Here is a 20,354-nt window from a genome sequence, read left to right as displayed (position 1 = left end):
TGTGGCTATTGCCTCGACAATTTTATTCCAAACAAAACTAAAAAGCAACATTCCAAAAATTCATGGATAACTAGAGAAATCATTCAAATTGCACGGAAAATGAAGCGTATGAGAAAGCGCAACTCAAAAGGATTGCCATTTCCGAAATTAAAGAGAACGCTTTCAGAAAAAATACGGTCCAGCAGAAACGTATTTTATTCTGTTAAATTACCCCAATTCTTTAAGAGTGATCCAGCCACGTTTTGGCGCCACATAAAAATTAATCAACAGAAAACTGCAGATTGCATTGTGCTTGGTGATCAAAATATTCAAGATGAGAAACAAATGGCCACAGAGTTTAACCGCTACTTTCACTCTGTTTTTTCCAATCCATGCTCATTTAATAGTGCCATTGGTAGTAATTCTGTACAAATTGATCCTGACTTCATAACATTTGAAGGTGTCTTTTCCATGCTTCTGAACCTTACAACAAAATCTTCTTGTGGTCCGGACAACCTGCCAAATACTTTTTTACGTCGTTACGCCGAGTCGCTTTCCCATTTCCTTGTAGTAATCTTCCGCTTATCGTTATCCCAAGGCATTGTTCCCTCCGACTGGCGCATTGCTCGAGTAATTCCCGTTCTTAAAAAAGGAAATACCACTTTTTTGTCTAACTACAGACCAATATCCCTAACTAGCACTTGTTGTAAACTTCTAGAGCACATAATTTCTAACTATATGATTACTTTTCTAGACGAGCGCAACGTACTATCACCATTCCAGCACGGTTTTCGTAAAGGTCTATCCACTACAACCCAATTAGTTTCCTGTATACATTCTTTCTCCTCAGTCCTAGATAAATCCGGTCAAACTGACATTATCTTCCTTGACTTCAGCAAGGCATTTGATAAAATACCCCACTCCAAATTATTTCACAAACTTAACTTGCTTGGTTTTCCCTCGACCATTGTTAAATGGGTAACATCGTATCTATCTTCTCGCACACAGTTTGTTGATATAAATGGTACCTACTCCAATCCTCTTCCTGTTAACTCCGGAGTTCCCCAGGGTAGCGTCCTGGGACAACTACTGTTTTTAATCTACATCAATGATATTACATCCTGTGCCAAACATGGTGTTGAAATGCGACTGTTTGCCGATGATTGCCTTCTGTTTCGTTCAGTCAAATCCACAGATGACCAAGTGTTATTGAACCAAAGTATTGATGCAGTTAATACCTGGTGTGAGTGCTGGGACATGCACAGAAACCCAGAGAAAACTGTATCTATGCGCATTACTAACAAAAAGCAACCACTAATTTACTCGTACAGTATGAAAGGAACTCCCATTTTACTTGCACAAAGTTATAAATATCTTGGCGTCACAATCACCAACAATTTAACTTGGTCCTGCCACATTGAAAAGATTTGCTCATCTGCTCGTAGAAAATTAGGGTTATTAAGGCACACCCTCAAAAGCTATCCCGCTAAAACTAAACTCCTCGCATTTAACACAATAGTCCGGCCTTGTTTAGAGTACGCGTCTGAAGTCTGGGATCCACACACTAAAAAAGATATTAACAATCTTGATAGAGTCCAAAGATTAGCTGTTCGGTTTATCTACAATCGCTTCCGCCAGACTGACTCCCCGACAGAACTAATAATTAATAACAAAATTCCTACTTTAGAATCCCGAAGGAAACTAGCGAGACTTAAATTTCTTTTTCAACTATCCAGGAAAAACAGCATCATGGAACTTTCGCACGTCCTCACTCCGTTATCTTCACGTCCTACTAGAGGATACCATTCTTACAAATTCACACCTATCTTTGCACGCACTAGCAACTTCAAGTACTCTCTTTTCCCTCGCACAATAACAGACTGGAACGAACTGCAGCACCATATTTTTGAGTCTGGAAATGTACTAAAATCTTTGGAAAAATACTTTGAAGTGTGATTAATGTTACTTGTGAATATTTTGTATACCTGTGTGTTTTTTTCGTTTTTTTTTTCTTTTTTTTCTCTACACCTGTACGACTGTGTAATTGGTCATATCATTATCGTTGTACCACCTCCCACACCTGCTTGGGCCATTTTTTAGGCCTGCAGTATTTCATAAATAAATAAATAAATAAATAAATAATAGCATTTCATAGATTGCTTCCGACGCTCATGGAGCGCTTTTAATGGGCGGCCATCCACAGGAGAAGCTCTTGTAGCCATAAAATCTGGGGTGTGGACCTGGTGCGTCTCTTTCTCTGTACGTCAGCTCGGTTCCAGTTTTTTTACAGTGGAGCTGTTAGCCTCCAGTTGTTCCGGTTTTTGGCGTCCGTACGCAAAGACTTCCCATAGCGTTTCATAAACACACAGCAAGGCATACCTGCAAATGTGTATTGACCAACGCTTTTCAGCAGTTTTCCCGCCATTGCGTATAACGTCACAATAGGTCCACTAACACGTGCCCGCAGCTTGACATACAATAAGATTGATGCTGGAATTGAGCGACAGTTTATTTAGATGTCCTGACATTAAAGGTCCCGATGCAGAAGTGACGTGCAATGAATTTGATGTCCCTTGCTATGGCCAATTGATTTTTTTTCCCGCAGAGGTGGCGCTGCAGGTAGGAGAGTACTGACGTGGGTTGGCAACGCTCTGATCCAAGATGCTTCTGTTGGTGTCCAAATCGTCATCGTGCGCCTGAAACTCGTCACACCGGTGTATTTTTTGTCCCCGAAAACCCCTGAACGAACGCTATCACGGAGTGAGGGCGTTGTCTTTCACTTTCCGCCCTTATAACTAAGGCATCCAACTAAACCTAACCTCTCCACAGACGCCCGTTCTCCCGCCAACTTGATGCCTGTACCGACGCGCCTCTGTGTCATTGACTGCTAGCGGAATGCCCGCCAGGTACAGTCAACGCTCACGGGTGGAATGACGTTGTGCATAACCACAATCTTCCTAAACCAACCACGACGACTTCTCCGACCACAAGAGGGGGACAAAAGTACGACCTGCCGATCTCATGGCCTCTCTTGGTGTTCCTGCATACTTAACCCTTTGAAGATCAAATTTTCTCGCCAAATGCGACCCCCCAGGCATACCTCGGCAAACTTGGCGCGGCTCACTCAAACTCACTCACAATTTTTTTTTTCGAACCACCACTCACTCAAAGTCAGACTCAATGCTGAGCAGCACATCTGCGCTCCCTCAAACTCAAACTCACATTGAAGTGCAAAACTCAGAACTCACTCGGTCTCAAAACTCAAAATGTACTCAGAACTCAAGATGTACTGAAACTCAAAATGTACTCAGAACTCAAAATGTACTCAAACTCAAAATGTACTCAGAACTCAAAATGGACTCAAACTCAAAATGTACTCACAACTCAAAATGGACTCAAACTCCAAATGTACTCAGGACTCAAAATGGACTGAAACTCAAAATGTACTCACAACTCAAAATGTACTCAAACTCAAAATGGACTCAAAACTCAAAATGTACTCAAAACTCAAAATAAACTCAGAAGTCGAAATGGGCTGATAACTCAAAATGAATTCAGAAATCAAATGGCCTCACAACTCTCTCGCGCTAGGAATTTACTCTGGCTCAGATGGACTCTGACTTCATTAGCATTCAGTGTTGTCAAATTCACGCGTGCTAAAAATATTACGGGTGCAAATTCGTGAGCTCAACTTCTTGCATTCGGCACGACATGACACCGTAGCTCCTGTGAGGTCGGAAACAGTTTTTGTTGCAGATTTAACACAGTTATACCTGCTGCCCATGATGACTAGCGCTGGTTGCAAGCAATTGTACATATATATTGGATACCAAACTCTTGATGTAGGCTCCGTGTTCGTGTTCATGACAGAGGCGGTCCAGGCTCGATGGTTTGCTGGGTCCCCAGGTCGAAACAAGCAAGATTGGGTGAGGGGACGTGCGCTCACTGCTCCGTTCATTTATGTCGAAGCTGTTTAGGGTTACGGTTCCGTGCATTCTTGCTCTTCATCCTGAAAAAACGCCTTGCGTCAAAGCGAACTGTCCCCGCGAATCTCTGAAGCGCGAGGCATTCATGAATATGCCTTTGCTTTTTTAATGCGTAGCATTCTTTCCCGAGTACTCCCCTCTCCCTACCCCCACCAGGATCGTGTAATGCCCTGCATTTACACAAAAATGCAGATATCACGGAAGTTCAACCTGCCATAATTAAAAAAGCGTAAATGTAGACAATTGATCAAACTAAATGTTAAAAAACTAAAAAAATAATAAGACGAAAAAATATCGAAAATGGCGAACCGTGTAACACGGGAGTCATGGATAGTCTTAGATTGGGTTAAAATTCAGAGATATGTGGCGCTAAAGAATGTGGGGTATCAAATTGATGGTCTCGAGGAGGGAAATCACGTAGGACAAACAGAAAAGTGCCTCGTTGTTTGCTGAGGCACTTGTATTAGTTTTTATTAGCATTTGCTAGGTGGGATGAGCTCTCGTAGCTCGGCTCAGCACCACGCTATCGTTGTGAGCAGTTACCGCCACCGTACCCAGCTGTTAATTTCCAGCATGCACGCGTGTGCGTGTGCGTGTGCGTGTGCGAGTGCGAGTGCGAGTGCGAGTGCGCGTGCGTTTGCGTGTGTGTGTGCGTGCGTGTGCGTGTGCGTGTGTGCGCGTGTGTGCGCGTGTGCGCGCGCGGGTGCGTGCGTGCTTCTGTGCGTGCGCGTGCGCGTGTGCGTGCGCGTGCGCGTGTGCGTGCGCGTGCGTTTGCGTGCGTGCGAGCGCGTGCGCGTGTGCGCATGCGTGTGCGTGTGCGTGTGTCTGTGTGTATGTGCGTGCGTGCGTTCGTGCGTGTGCGTGTGTGTGTGTGTGCGTGTGCGTGTGTGTGTGCGCGCGCGCGCGTGTGTGTGTGCGCGTGTGTGCGCGCGTGCGTGTGCGCGCGTGTGTGCGGCCGTGCGTGTGCGTGTGTGTGCGTGTGCGTGTGTGCGTGCGCGCGCGCGTGTTTGTGTGTCTGTGTGTGTGTGCGTGCGTGCGTGCGTGCGTGTGCATGTGCGTGTAGTGTGTGCGTGCGTGCGCGCGTGTGTTTGCGCGTGTGCGTGCGCGCATGTGCGTGTGCGTGCGTGCGTGTGTGTGTGTGGGTGTGTGTGTGTGTGTTGCGTCAGTCATGTGTTCTTTCATTGTGTTTGAGATGTAGTCGTTAGAGAACTGAGAGCCCGACTTAATTCTTTTCCTTTAAATTGTCATGATGTGCTAGTTTTGTCTTGCGCTGATTTCTCATTGTAATAAAATCAGTTCGAACGCACACACAAACTCCACTTGCTTATTTTTCTGAAGTGTTTTCCTTCTGTCGAAATGTCTGTTTACGTCTTGGTGGCTCTGTTGCCTTTCTATCTCCTGCACTCTAGCAAGGAGTTAATGTCTCACATGTAATTGGCCAATTCTGGATTCGAGTGCACGTTGGTACACTGTGGGAAGGAAACTACGGACACGAAACGCGGCCGCAAGGCTTATTCATAAACAAATGTGAAATTCGCCTTTCTGATACGCTCTGATGCCCTATGTTACCTATGGTCGCCCACAATTTCCACGACACCATATGTGTCGAAGGATTTGCTCTTTTGTCGGGACACGGGGAAATAGAGGAAGTAACGTTTGAATGGCAGCTATTAGCAGAGAGTTTTTGAGTCTGGTGATTTAAGTTCGAGAGCTTGGCATGGCTTTTTTTGTTACCCCATGCCATCCTGCCTCGATGATTCAGCAATTAGACGCCAATATTTTTATTACTATATACCTCATTGATGGACATCTCTGGACAAGCCCTCGCATGTATACTGCCTTACGGGTTGGCAGGGAATTTTGGTTAAACCCTACCCAGCAAATAAAGAAAGATACCATTTGCTATATCCTCATAAATATAATCAGAAAGCATTTTTATATTTGTCCCACGTGATCCCCCTCGACGAGACCTTTAATTTGATATCCCACACACCCTAGCAGCATCATATGGAATTCATACCAGTCAAACTAACCATGACTCTCATGACTGTAACCAGGACGCATTATTTAAATGTCCGACGTCATTCCCCTAACTGAAACATTCAATTTGACACCCCAGATTTTTTAGCGGCCTCACCTTGAATTTAACCCAATCTATGACTCATAATGACTATCTCATGATTAGAACCACGAAGTCTTTTTTATTTGTACCACGTGATTCCCCTCGCCAAAACCGTAAATTTGATACCCTACACGCCCTAGGGGTGACTTCGAATTTTACCCGAATATAAGACTCGCCATGACTCTCATGATTATAACCAGGAAGCATTTTTGTATTTCTCCCACGTGATTCCGCTCAACAAGACCATTAATTTGATGCCCATCACATCCTAGCCGAACCAATTTGAATGTTAAACCAATCAATGACTAACCATGACTATCTCATGATATAGCCATACCACATTTTTATCCCACGTGATTTCCCTCATCGGAAACTTCAATTTGATGCACCGCACATCCAGTGGTGTCATTGTGAATTTTAACCTAATTTATGACCCACCTTGAGTATGTCATGATAATAATCAGGAAGCACGTGATTACCCTCATCGAGAACTTTAATTTGATACGCCACACGCCCTAGCGCAATGAACTTAAATTTTAACCGAATCTATGATTAACCATGACTACGTCATTATATAACCATACTTCATTTTGTCCCGAATGATTCCCCACATCGAGACCTTGAATTTGATTCCCCAGATGCCCTCGCAGCGTCATTTTGAATTTTAACCCAATCTATCACTCAATATGACTGCCTGATTACTACAATCAGGAAGCATTTTTTTATTTATCCCGCGTGATTCCGTTAATCGGGACCTTTCATTTGATACCTTACACGCCTTAGCGTCGTAAGTTTGACATTTCACCCAATCTAATGCGGTCATTATTCTGTTTAAAGGGGCGTTGCCCAGTCAATTCAGTTAATTCATTTGAAACAGCAGAAGGGACAGCCCCCGCCCCCTTTTCCCCCCCAGCTATCACCTCTTTCGTTGTGACCCCTAGTATATCAAGCCGTTAACAGTAGCAGGCGAACAACAAGCAAGCAAGCGCCGCAGTGTGCTTTCCCACCACTTTTTCCCACCCTCTTAGTGGATCCATCAGGAGGAAAAGTTAAGACAACCCTTTTTTATGACCTCACCAGTCAATTATCACTCACGCGCCAGCCGCAGAAACTTGGTATACAGCAAGTGCTTAGGGTCATGAAAATTCAACAAGAAAGTAAAAAAAATCAGACACCCCCTCCCTCCCAACTGATCACGCGGATCGCGAATGGTGCCGTACCCGCAGGTAACCTGAATTCCGAGCCCACAGCGACGCATGAAACTTAACAGCCAACCATAGCTGCCTGCTAGGCTACTCATATGTACTCAAACTCAAAATGATATGTACTCAAAACTCAAAATGTACTCAAAACTCAATATGTACTCAAACTCAAAATGGACTCAAACTCAAAATGTACTCAGAACTCAAAATGGACTCAAACTCAAAATGTACTCATAACTCAAAATGGACTCAAACTGAAAATGTACTCAGAACTCAAAATGTACTCAGAACTCAAAATGGACTCAAACTCAAAATGTACTCAGAACTCAAAATGGACGCAGAATTCACTAGGTCTCAGGAGTACTCAAACTCAATCGGACTCAAACTTAGTCGGGCTCACTCGGCTCAAACTCACTCAAGCTCAAACTCACCCTGCCACACTAGCCTTGCGCTCACTCAAACTCAAACTCACGCGTGAGTTTGATTCCGAATGAGTCTGAGTGAGTGGACTCATGCGTGAGTTCGCCGACCTCTACCCCAGGGTAGATTTTTATTACCAATATAATTGTTCGGAGGAATCTATTTCGAAAAAAAATTTAATTTTTTTAGGGTGACTATAAGTGACAAAAAGATAATTTGTGTTTTTACATACGCATGGTTTATTGATGAGTAACATACGAAATATTCTAAGAAAGTTTCGCGGGCGCAAGAAACAGGAAGGGCCAGGAGGACGAAAACAAAACCAGCAGACGCGCGCCCACGCATGACCCGATGCGCAAGCGATAGTGGGCGCACCCCTGTAGTAAAGCGGGTGGGAACGCGACCTTACCGCGTTCCTTTTCGTTTGGCTTCGCTTCACTGTTTGCTCCTCGCGGGAACTTGCTTGGCGAGACGTCGGCGCGGGGGATCTACTTCCTCGCCGAGGGAGTGTCTTGTGGCCGGCGAGAGCGCGCGGGATGCAAGCGGCGGAAGGTTGATGCTGGGGAAGCGAGGCGACAGGACGCGTCTGGCGAAATCCTTCCTTCGAGGATCGGGCAAAAAGAAGGGCGACAATGGCTGCCATCGGCGTCCCAGCGAGGCAAACGCGAGCGCGCTGAGGCGCCCCGGAGATGACTGTTGTCGCGGTGAGTCGAACCTCTCAATTCCCTTAAACTGCCCGGGCGAGGAACTAGATCCTCGCCGGCAACCAGCTAGCCTGCATGTTCTTTGTATGTTTATTATTAAAGTCAATGAGTGAAAACACTTCTCGCGTACTATGTTCCGTCGAGCCACTGCCTGCCGCGGCTGGCGCGGGACAGCGCGCAGTCGCGGGGTGCGAGAAAGCTTGCTGGCTGGGCGAAACGAGAAGACAAAGACTGATTTGTGTCCCTCGTCGCCGGCTTTGGTATTACATGGGGAAAGTAACCTTCCCTACTTTTACCCTCTATAGACCTCACATCTGGCGCATCAACGTGGGGCTGGCTCTCAGAACGTGGAGCTTATATACGTCTTTGTTCGGTGTGAGAAACGTTCTGTCCGAACCTGACAAGTGTTACTGCTAGCGTGAATCAGATCGCTAACGGAGGCAGGCGCACTTTCCTGAGAGCGGAGTGCACGTTGCTACATCGTGCTAGAGCATGTGAGCGCCGAGTTTTTTCAGAGTGCCGTTTACGCGGGACGTTTCTGCCGCGGCAAGCTGAGGCACTGAAATTATGAAGTCCCGCAACCTTGAAGCGCTAGGGCATAAGGCCCGCGCTATAATTCCAAGCCCTAAGTGAGCGAGTACGGATGCTGAGTTTTTTGGCCCGATTTTTTCTCGCCTGTCTCTTTTATCGACTCCGGAAGTCGGGGCACTGAGAGCGGTGTGGCCAGGGGCCACGGGTGCCGTAAGGGCTGTCTGGTATTGCGGCTCGGCACCGGGCGTTCCGACACCGCAAGACGCGATGGGCGCCGCCGCTCATTAGGATGCATATTTTGCAGCGAGCGGGTAAGGCCGACGACAAAGCCGATGTCCCCTTCACGGCTGTGCGAATGGGCCAGTAGAGCAAGCCTCTGGGTTGTGGGTCACTGCCAAAGATGCGTGTAGCTCCCGAAGGCTTTTCGGAGCCGGCACCGCGTGGGAGAGGGCACGACCGAGGGGGACGTAGCTCGGGAGCCGACGCACGGGAAACGGCCCCTCTTCTCCGAATGGCAGGGTGCGTGTCGTCGGAATGCTTGTTTTAAATGGTTCTGCACGTAGAGGGGCAAGATCTCCTTCGCCTAAAGAAAGTTGTTTTTGTGCGATGTTGGAAACCGTCTTTTGACAGCCGCAATTGTTTAACGTCGTGCCACGCGGCCGATGCTGAGGAATAGCATTTACTCCTTGCCTGAGTTCAGGCCTTGCGGGAATGCTTGATGTGATACGCAATGCGAGTTCAGTCACCCAGGCTTGCTTGCTACGAGATGTCTGTGCTGCCACCTGCTGCTCCGGGTCTGCGAGCGTTCGAGAGCTAGGGACCACTGGTGGCTGCCCTGGCATGGCAGCTACTTGGAGGCGGCCTACTTGTGGCTCCGTGGGAGCTCCCTCCGGCTGCTGTCTCCCTCCATGATGGAGGGCGTGTCGGTGCGGACGGCGCTGTCCTAAGCTGCCTCGCATGGCGTGACGGCGGTGCCTGGGCCGCAATTTACGGTCGGGAGGCTGCTGGACCTGCTGATACGTTCTCGGCGCGCCCAGGCTGAGAGCAGCAGCTGTACGGACGCCATCTGTCAGCGCAGTTGATACACTTGCTCGGGATGGCTTCGGACCTACCCTTCGAGACCATGGCCTGCTATCTTCCGCCAGGGCCGGACGGGACCTGCATATCACCACCACCCACGACTGAGAAGGGCGCCAGTGCGAGTGACGATTGCTCGTTTTGGCCTGCGCTGCGCTACGTCGACCTTTGGCTGAGAACTCAGCAGCCCGGTGTTCATTAAGCCTACTGATGCCTTCTCAGCGGGTATTGATGCAAGCAGCCCCGAACACAGCTGTCTACGACGAGACTGCATCTGTGCTTGGCATGCCTGTTCGAACCAACTTGTTCACCGTCACCTCAGCGTCCAGAGCAGCTGCGGTAAACTCCGTGTTACTGCGACACCTGAGCGTTACATTGTTAGATTGTGCATGGCCGGTACATTGTGCATTCGGCTGGGGATACCTCTTTGATGACGGCGAGTGCAAGGACAGCTACTACGCGGGGCGAACCTTCATGTGTTGTTTAGTGTTACGAACATTGCGTCTAGATGTCGCCGCGTTGTATACTTGCCACGGTACGGAAACGTTTAAGGTTTGAGGGATGTGGGAGCGCCACCTTAGCGCGTTCCAATCCGTTCGGCTTCGCCGCACTGCTTGCTCCTGGCGGGAACTTGCTTGACAAGACGTCGGCGATGGGGATCTACCTCCTCGCCGAAGGAGTGGCCTGTGGCGGGTGAGAGCGCGCGGGATGCAAGCGGTGGGAGGTTGGACCTCGGGAAGCGAGGCGACAGGACGCGCCTGGCGACCTCCTTCCTTCGAGGATCGGACAAAAAGGAAGGCGACAATGGCGGACATCGGCGTCCCAGCGAGGCAAACGCGAGTGCTCTTAGGCGCCCCGGAGGTGACTGTTGTCGCGGTGAGTCGAGCCTCTCGATTCCCTTAAATTACCCGGGCTAGGAACTAAATCCTCGCCATCAACCAGCTAGCCTGCATGCTCCTTGCATGTTTATTATTCAATAATAAATGTCAATGAGCGAAAAGACTTGTCGCTTCCTCTGTTTCGTCGAACCACGGCCCGCCGCGGCTGGCGGGGTACAGCGCGCAGGGGGTGGGAAAAGCTTGCTTGCTGGGCGAAACGAGGAGACAAAGGCTGATTTGTGTCTCTCGTCGCCGGCTTTGGTATTACGTGGGGATGGTAACCTACCTACTTTTACCCCTGCGACACCCACAAGCGTAAAAAAGAAAAGAGCCATCGGCGCCCTAAAAAACTTCACGCATTTCCGCAGTGTGGTAGAACATGCCAAGCTAGAAAAATGATAAAAAAATGAGCGCTTTTTAAACATATTACGTAGATGTAGGTCATTGGACATTTTGAAGGTGTTTGCCGGGGACGTATATGTACGTCATTGACCCTAAAAGGGTTAACGGAAACAGAGACCGAGGCCGCATCGCTTGGCATCCAAGAGGAAATGCACTTACCCTTCATCAAGACTGGCAAGGCAAGCGCTGCTGTCAAGCTGGAGAAAGCAACAAGTGTTTCTCTTGAGGGGACTGAACGTAAGATAATTGTGTACACCCTGCTGCAGAGAACTCCTGGGAGGGAGTAATACATCAGATCCGTGCCGAAACCAGTTCGGAAAAGCTCAAGGCGCACCTTAGCAGCAATGGAGCCAGGATAATAAATTCAAGAAGGATGGGGACGACATAAACTGCTCTCATCCCCTGTCAAAGACCATACGTACCAAGAACAGTCCTGTGTTATCAAAGAGAATACCGGTGCACAAGAACAGACAATTGGGTGAGCTGGTACTGATTCGTGCTCACTAGCAGCGCGCAGAGATGAAGGACAAAGGCAAAGAAGGCGACAGGACGAGGGCTCACTCACAAATACTTTTTATTGAAGAAAACGCGAAATATAGACTAACAATTCACCAGCTGCGCATGGCAATACACCGTCAAAGAGGAACGGATACCACTCTACTGACACTGCGCAAGATATGAACAACCGAAGCCGACTTATCTACAAGACGCAGCACTCCAGGAACAAAACATCACCTGTAATCCAAAAAACTCGAGTTCCCCATGTCTATGCACAATCAAGGGCTGGCGCACACACATTTGCCCCAGCTTAGCGATATGGTAAACCTCCACCACCTTTGGGCTCGTCGTATATTTATGCTTAAACGACACTTTCGTTTGCCGGAAATCCGGATGGCATCGAATAGGACAGGTTTCACAGTGCTTTGAAAGGAGCGCCTGCGCGTCTTGATTATATTGCTGTGCTCCTTTAGACGCACATTCAGACATCGCCCGGTTTGGCTGATATACTGACTCCCTTACATCAATTGAACTCTGCGGCAGTGGAGCTGTGATACCACTGTGAAACATGATGAAACGAAGCGCGAAGAAACAGCGACAACCAGGAGGATCAAATACGACAGGACGAAGCGCTGGTTGTCGTTCTTTCTTCGGGCTTCGTTTTATCATGAACCCTTACCAACTCGCTCAGCTTTCTTTGTTACTTCACTATGGATGTGCTATTGCTATTTAACATCATATTGGTAGTGGATACATTTTAGGGGCTACATTTTTCAAAGAAATGGCAGCCCTTAGCAGGACATTAACGCATGGCCACTCACCCTCGCCGGACACGGTCCGCTCCGTCTCAAAGCGTCGCAGTCGATCCCGTAAAACTTGCAAGAATGCAGAGGACAACAGGTCGGCCACAAAAACTTCCACTCAGAACGACGTCACCTAGCAGACGCTCGCATAGCGAAACGCTTACTTGAAGTTTGAAAACAACAGACTGGCAGAAGGCATCCAACGAAATTGTCGCTCTCCAAGTGCAAGTCACCTCACTCAAGAATAAAATCACTCCCATCGCCCCGAATATTCGGGAGCTGTTATAAACAAATCAGCCACAGACGGCGAGTTCTAACGAAACTAAACGTAAAAGAACTTAAGGCCCCAAAACGCAACCCCCATTTTCGATTAATCGGTTCATCATACAATGGAATTGCTGTAGCTTCCTCCAAACAGAACCGCTTTTAAAAGCTCAGGTAGCCACCTTACATCCTCTCGCTCTTCGTTTGCAGGAAACTCGCACCCCTTGTAAAAGCTCGAATTATAACGCGTTCGTAGATCCGGCTATTCTAACATACACACGCGATTGTACTGGACAATCACATTTGCCGGCCTTAGCGGCTGTTCTTCTCCCTAATTCGTGTGAGGCAGTGCAACACAAGAGGGATAAGGCCAGTACATTTCATCGCAAGGTTGTCATCGTAACAGTAGTTCTACCTGGTGGCAAGCCAATTGTTCTAGTGTCCTTATACTATCCCTCTTGTAAAGGCTCTGCCCCTTGCATTACTTATGGCTGGAATCCATATCTTAGATTACTCAATTTCAGGACACATCCTTGTGGGAGGGGAGGGAGAGGGGGAGAGAGAAGTCTTTAACACAAACGTTCCAAACGGAAACGAGAGCCCAATCCCACCGGACTTAAGACATGCATACCAAATCATACTGGGAGGAGACTTCAACGCCAACAATGCTCTATGGGGCGACTATTGCACTCATCCGCGTGGCAGGCTCCTCGAACAGGCACTTTATTTAGCTCCTTAAACCTACGGAATAAACCTGGCGTCTATACCCGCATAAGCCTTCATTGTAAACAAAGTGACACTACTCCGGATCTACCTCTCATCACTCCTAGCACGATCGGAACATGGAACACGCTTAACTGCACCTGGAGAATTGATCACTCTGCCATTCTTCTCTATCTCAACAGTAATAAATTTCATACCGGTCACACTGTGAATCACGTAAATTGCACTTCATTTAGAGAATATTTTTCAGCTGATTTCTTCTGCGGCATTGCTTATTTTGTTAGACCCATTACCTCAGCCCGCAACACTGCGATCGAGACCATCCCTAGTACGGTGGAAGTCGGGCAACCTGACGCGCACATTGTTCCTCTTCTCAGAAATGCAGAGCACCTTACCCGCAGTTATCATGCGGGGGTAAGCAACACCATCATTTATTGCAGCTCAAACACCATTACAACATTGTTAAACATTATCAGGTCAACCTTCAATGGAAATATTGGCCCTATCTCTCTCAGCAACACGGCCATGAATCGGGTCTCTCTCGTCTACGGCGTATTTTCCGTAGCCTTAATGGCCGCGCCAAGAAAAAGCTGCCCATTATTAATAACTTGTGCCTAACGGAAGATTACTTTCAAGTAGAAGATAATCTCATTCACGCCTTCTTCACTCATGCTATGAAAGATCCATCGGTTTTTCCTGACCTTCCCATTATTGACGTTATCGATCCCCTTCCAGAGCTAGATTCTCACGTCACTAGGCGACAGCTTCAGACAGTCATCTCACAAGGCCGCTCAAAATAAGCATTAGGGCATGATCATATCAACTGGCAGGCAGGATATACGCAATCTTCCCCCACTTGCCCTGTACGTTGTACTTAACCTTGTGAATTATCATTGCACCTCAGGGACGGTCCCTGACCATCTTAAAATTGCCATCATTCATCCAATACCTGAGCCTGGTGAGGACCCAAATACCCCCCTGAACTTGCGCCCTTTTAGTATTACATCGGGTCCTATGTAAACTCACTGAGCGAATGATACACAATAGACCAAAACACCACCTTGAGTGCTCAGAGTGGTTCCACCCCGCTCTCACAGGCTTTGGACCTCAGTTGAACACTCATGACTGCCGATGGCTCCTACGTCGCATCAATAACAGAACTGCTCACGCGGATTTACCAGATTATGTGATTGTACTGGGCATTCAGAAAGATTTCGATAATGTTGGTCAATCGGACATATTGCAGGAATTGGCTCGTGCACTCCGCGTCGAAACGGTCAAAATTGGGCACGAAATTTCCTTCAGAACCAATCTATCCAACTCAATCCTTGCATACACGAGCCGACCACTTTCTATTTAGATCGTGGTGTTCCACAAGGCTCCATCTTAGCTCCAATTTTGTTTACCCTAGCCATGAATCGGGTGGCACGAACACTCGAACAAGACACCGCTAATCGGTTTGCCTTTTACGCGGACGACGTAGTTGTCTCGACAGAAGCTAAAGACCTTCTTGTGAAGGTCCCATGCCAACGGAACTCCAGGCTGCCGTATTCAGCTGTGAACACTCCCTTTCGCAGTTCTGATTACGACTATCATTCACTAAAAATAGAGTTGACGCAAGAATGTCACTAATTCAGGAGAGGTCATTTCCATCCAGATCGGGGATACGCAGCTGGATTCTCATAACGGCCCCATTCGCCTCCACGGCTTCCCCATTAGCAGCTGCAATAGCCCCATAATGGATTCTTAATCTGAAAGCAACTTGCCGCAACATCATTTATGCCATCCTCCGCCTATACAATAAGTTTCGTGGTGCCCATCAACAGGCTTGTACAATGCTTGGCCGTGCAATAGCACATGGTCACCTCCATTACGGCTTTCCGGAATATGATCACGTAAAGCATCTCCTTATATTGAATCGGCACCATTCCCGTACAGTTAGTGGTCCTCCTCAATTTCCCACCGCAGACATCCTCCACCATATTGCACCCCTTCCTCCATTGATACCCTCATCAAAAAGACAAGCTGTGTATTCAGAAACATCTTGAGCAGTCCCACCAAGGCAATGCTATAGGCTCACGGGAATGTGTCGACAGTAAATTCGACCCCACTCTTTACCAGTTGACCCTCCCGCCCTGGGAGCGGCCTGCGATTGGCATCCCGTGGCGTCACCCTATACCTTGGCGGCAAGCAACAGCACGCCAGTTAAACGTTCGTACAAGAGCGACAAAATGTAGAACAAAGTCGGCATCTTCATGGACGCCGCCATTCGCGCAAATGAGGCTCTGATCCCATGGACGTCTTCGGGCGCCCTTTGCTAAGCGGTTCCCGAAAGATCTCTGATACATGTGGCTTAGCTGGAGAATCCTAACTCACGGGCGTCCTGGGCGCGGTCTACTACATCCGCGACCATGGTGACTCTCTCACTGCCCGGAAATTTAGCATCATTACGGATTCTAACGGCGCTCTTCAGGAATGGAACAGAACATTTTCACCTAATTATACGGCCACGAATATACTGTATGCCATCGCAAACCTTCAACTCTAAGGCATCGCCATCCGCATCGTCGGGGCCCCGGGACACACGCCTGGGGTATATGGCAACCACACGGCTCACACCACCACCCGGGTAAGACTTGACACATCTCCAGTGGTTTTCAGTGCCGTGTTGCAACACCTTCCCCGACCAGACTGGCAACCTTACCTGCGGAAATTCAAGCCAGAGAGTAGCAAGAGGCTGCACGGTACCACCCCAGTGGTTGTACTTGCCCCGCTCAAGACACTCGCACGCTCGGGGGAGGTGGTAGCTAATAAGGTCTACGCTAACAAGGCACTAACGCATGCCATTTGCTGCTCTTAGGACACCTTGATGACCCTCCCTGGTGTTTACATGGGCAAATCTAAAAACATGCGGCAGATAGGCTTTCGGAACCACAAGCTGTTCCGCCCGCGTACCAACACGCCATGCATTACTTCTTCCTTGAGAACGACCATTTTGCGTACATTTATCACCATCGGTCTCTACCCTTTTACGCTGCAGACCGAAGTCTCGGAAAAGAATAAAATTCAGAAGCCCCTCTGTTTTACGAAGACAGAGGTTGAAACTCAAGGCCTTGTTGCGTGCGAAAATCAAATCCTGAAGTGCCAAAGTCAAAGCCGCTGCAGCCAAAGTTCAAGCGTCATCGATCAAAGGGCATACCGCCTCAGAGTCCCAAAACGATTACGACAGCAAACGAATCCCTTTCCGGAAAGCTGAGTTCCCCACCCACCCATCGTACTCGATATGCGTATTATCGTCGTCATCCGATATTAAAATTGTAAAGTCCAAAGCAGAAGCCCACTTCACCTCAGCCAAAGTCCAAAGCCAACACCCGCCAAACGAACCCGAAGGAAATGCTGCGCGACCAGATAAATAAAGCGAGCTGTTCGCTGTGTAAACGGTGAAGCAATTTTGTGAGGTCACGGGGAGTCTGCTGAACTGGGGAGCGCGCCTAGTGTTTTGGCACGGTGAATGGCTAAAAAGGCCAGTGACGTTCGCTAATGTAACAGGGGTCACCACACGAGTAAACAACTTTGGAACCCACTAAAATATTATTCAGACAGTGAGCCTTACTGGCGGGGGCAGCTGCAACCACTGAGAGAGAGGGCGGAAAAAATGAAAGCAACTGATCCTTCAATGTTCGCGAGAGCCACGGCTTGTAATTTTTAAGGCAAAACTTCGATTTGTATTTGCTGCTTTTGTGGGAGGGTCTACTTAAGATATGTGCAGCAGGACGACTTTGTTTCGGCAAATCAGAGACGGCGGTTTAGGGCCGACTGAACTTTTGTACGACGGCTAGTAAACGGAGTTTTTTTTGCGTGATATACAGGACCCTTATCTGCGCACTGCAATCCAAGTTTGGTTAATGCGTGCTTTACCAGGACTTGTGCTTTCTTCAAGGTGCATGAAAAGTGACGTTTATGGATATTTTAAAGAAATCGCTATGTTATTGCGAGTTTTGGTAGCCAGTTTTTAGACGCAGTATCTGGCGAATTTAACCTGGAAAGAAATTATATTAAAATGTATCCGTCGTAGTCTTCCCCGTGACAGTGCATAGTGCTGTATACAGCGTTGGTCTAACACAAAATGTGTTAAAATGAGTCAAACGAATGGTAGTGTCACCCCGAGAAAAGTCTTTAGTCTTAAAACTGCACACTGATGCACACTCAGTAGCAACTTGGATGAAGGATAGATGCTGTCTCTGCCATGGGTACCCTACTGTTGTTTTTACAAACAACGCGAAACCGAAAATCACATCTTTGTCAATTTTTGGCTGCAGTGTGTTACTTTACGATGTCCTCAAAAGAACATATCTGAAAGATTTTCCCCTCAGCCCACACGGCTTACGTTTTCTGTGCCCACGTAGGGAAGACGGGGTGCCATTGTACAGTGTCATGTTGTAGGGCGTGCACAGTATTTGGAGTTTGCACAGTATTTGCCCATGGCCTGGTTTCATCATTGATGTAGACGCTCCACCAACACGAAAGCTTTTTCGGTAGTGTCTCACAGTTAGCGGAAGTTCAGAGAACGAAGAACTGTCCGCCTGAGTGGCCGTCAAAAATTGAACCCTTAACTCCACTTGGAAAATTTTGATAGGCAACGCATGGCATGGCGCCATTACTGTTGATTATTCTTTTTCATTGTACTCGGTGTCTTGTGTTGTTACTGTCGAGGACTGGCAAGAGAGAAAAAAGTCATGGGCAATCGAAGGGCCCAGGTTCGATTTCGACCAAGGCAAGCGTTTTTTTCTTGCTTTATTATCTCTATTATAATATATTCCTTCCCATTGAGTAAAAGTTATCGCGGCCCTTCTCCGAAGAAACGTTTTTGTTCCCCTTGCGGAAACAAGGTTTCAAGGTATAATACTTAGGCTGTTCCTCTAAACTTCATCCTTGGTGTCGTGTAACATGGCTTGAATCGGTGTTTCCTTCACATGGGGGGAGGTTCGCCTTCGTTTTCCCAATGGCTGAAACCGTAACTCACCTGTTTTTGTTTTTTTGTGCGTGAGTTTTGTCGCTGCTTATCTGCTCTGGCGTTATGAACCGGGTGTTTCTACTCCTTCGGTTAAGACCAGGATTTTGGAGGCCCGGCTCTCTCGGGAGATTGCTTAGTACGAGATCCTAAATGACCTCATGCATGCCGTCAGTGGCTGTTTCGCCGATAAAGTAAGGCGTGTCAAGCTGAATAACTGCCCCCTGCTGAGTTTTGTATGAACAGTCTAGAAGAAAGCACTTCGCTTGTTTTACAGCTCGTGCACACTTCTGGAACCAATATTACTTTCCGTATTCTCCGTATTCCGTATTCCGTATTCCCGATTCTCCTAGCATGCCCGATCTCTTTACGACTACGCACCCCTCAACGGTAGGCATACCTTCAACAAGATAGGTAGGGTTTCTATGCCTCGTGTGACGGCCCGTGTTCTCGCTCTGCTTGCCGAATTTTTGGGAGCTCTGAGGTTAACAGCGGACACGGCGAGCGGGAAACGTTTTGCTAGCGCACAAACAGCGACCTTCTCATTCCTTACCCCATTCGTGCACTTCTGCCGCGTAGTCGAGATTTCCGCATGGCTTGCGATTGGGTAAGCCCTTCGGTACGTTGCGACACCCCGCAGCACGATGACAGACGACCCCATGGAACAAGAAATACTTTGCACGTCGTCTAGTATAGTCTCTCGCGCATTACCCGCAGTTTCCCCTAGGTTTCTGAAATGCTGAGCTTCACAAAAATTATCCGTAGACTTCTCTAGCACGCTTTGAGCTTTTCACCTTTTCACCCTAGCAAGCTTTGAGCTGCAACAGGGTGAAAGTGCTCCGAGATCCCATGATCGCGGAGGCCGTCATAGCTTTGCGGGACTTCGGCCACCTATATACAACTGTCGAAATAGCAGGAGTGCCAGGCTGCCAGCTGCATCCCTGTCTCACCTTGCTAACCCCATGCCTTCCGGAGCTTCTCTTAATATCCCTGAGTTGTAAACCTAAACCACTGTAGCTGGTAGTGTGGAATTACTGGTAGCGTAAGACACATTAGAGGTCATCCTGCCTATTAGTGTAAGCCCCTCTCCGGTGAGAATCATTCTCACGGAAATGGCCCATTTTTCTTGTCGCCAGCTCTGCCCATTCGCTACCCGTCCAAAATGTTGCAGCTAGGCATGCAGGTTTTCCACACCGGCCACATCATCACTGAGATGCTAATTTGCTTTGGGACGTCCTGCAGGAGACGAAAAAGCGCACAAATTACACATTTCACAAGATATTTAACAATTGGCTGATTGAAGCATTACCACCGAAAATTTTGTTAGCATGCGACGGGAAAATGCGACGAGGCACGGGAGATTTATTTACAAAAGGTACAAAACTGCTGGAGACTAGGCTTGCGTCGCACTACACGGTCGCCCAGCCGAGCTCACAGGCTCCTCCATGTCATTTCCGAGTACCGAAGCGCTAAAAGATGTCTCAATTTTGGTTGTCTTCGGGGCTGCTCCTAAGGTGCTTTTTACGACATGTGAAGGCGCTGGCGTCAAATACTGAAAAAGAACTTCCCGTAAATACTTGGCTCCATAGAATGCTGTTTAAGTCCATCAGGTAACTGAACTTTATAAAAAACTACAAACAGCTGCACGCATGTTTCTGAATTCCTGGGAAGCACAACTTTTGTACCATATTCTGCAGCCATCACTCAAAAAAAAATTTCCGCTGCCTACAGACGGAATAAAGTTTGTGGCTACT

The sequence above is a fragment of the Haemaphysalis longicornis genome, unplaced genomic scaffold (genome assembly GCF_048455015.1).
Source record: "Haemaphysalis longicornis isolate Haplotype H1 unplaced genomic scaffold, Haemaphysalis longicornis Haplotype H1 scaffold_7, whole genome shotgun sequence".
Classification (NCBI taxonomy): Eukaryota; Metazoa; Arthropoda; class Arachnida; order Ixodida; family Ixodidae; genus Haemaphysalis; species Haemaphysalis longicornis.
Note: the sequence above shows the minus strand (reverse complement) of the source record.